The following is a 1291-nucleotide window of genomic DNA, read 5'->3' on the forward strand; positions in this document are numbered from 1 at the left end:
TTCCTCCATACCAGGTGTTCCGTACCCACCCTAGCATTGAAATCTCCCATGACTATGAGCTTGTCCGTCGCCATTGTTTTTTGCAGGATGGTGTCCAGAGCTCTGGAGAAATCCTCCTGAATAATGTGCTCGGCATTCAGAGTTGGTGCGTAAGCAATGCTGAGTGTGGCGAAGTGTCCCTTTGCCCCGGGAATGCGCCATGTCATCAGCCTTTCATTGATGCCGGTAGGGGATTCTGGGATGCGCTTCAGCAGTTGGGACTTCACAGCAAAGCCAACTCCATGGTTTCGACGAGCGCCTTCAGGGACCCCTTTCCAGAACCCTGCACCAACTTCTTTCAGGGAGTCCTTTCCATGTAGTCTAGTCTCGCTGAGAGCTGCGATATCGATGTTATACCTCGTGAGCTCTGTAGCCACAAGTGCTGTCCTCCGATGGGACCTGTCAGGAGTTTCAGTCAGGTCCAACAGTGTGTGGACGTTCCACGAAGCTATGCGTAGATTTTTTCTATTTCGGTTTATTGTCATTTCTACCGCAAGGGGGATGCTCCGACGATTGCGGTTTACCGTCCGGAGTGTGGAGAGCAGACAATTTTTAGACCACTTTTTCTAGGTCCCTCCCCATCACAGGGGTGAGCAGTGTGGAGCTGCTCAGTCACAATGGAAGCTGCCGAAGAGATGCGCTGCTCCATCCCGCAGTGTCAACGACCATCACTCCATTAACCATCACTCTATTGCCGCCTGTGTGCATGGTTTGGCTAGGCACTCCAAGCCACATCCTTGGCCTGTGCCCACCGCCATTCCACATCGCCACAGAACTTTGGGGGATTAGGGGAATGCAGGGTGGGGGATTGGGTGTGGGGTTGGGGCAAGAAGCTTGCGCAGAGGTTCGGATTAAGGTGAGGGTGTGGGTGCACAGTCCTCACTCCCACCATCTTCACTCCTACCAGGTAGTTTCCGGTGGCATGAGGGTCCCCATGACGACCTTCTTCTGGCAAGAGTTGCAGGGGGCTGCCGGCCGTCTTGTCTGTTGGACTCTGCCTGTGCCTGCCCCCAGGTGACGGTTTGGGATCACTCGTTGTCTGGCCTCTTCCCTTCGACCTGTTCGGCTTGGGTGACCCTGCCAGGAGTACGGGACTCCTGCCGACATAGCTCTAGGGGTCATGGAGACGCGCAGAGTGCCTCACCACGATAAGGTGGTGATCCCATCGAGGCACATTTATGTGTGTGTGTGTGTGTGTGTGTGTGTGTGTGTGTGTGTGTGTGTGTGTGTATATAAAAAACACCTTATGAAG

This window comes from Hippocampus comes, unplaced genomic scaffold, assembly GCF_001891065.2.
Source record: "Hippocampus comes isolate QL1 unplaced genomic scaffold, H_comes_QL1_v1.1 scaffold410, whole genome shotgun sequence".
Classification (NCBI taxonomy): Eukaryota; Metazoa; Chordata; class Actinopteri; order Syngnathiformes; family Syngnathidae; genus Hippocampus; species Hippocampus comes.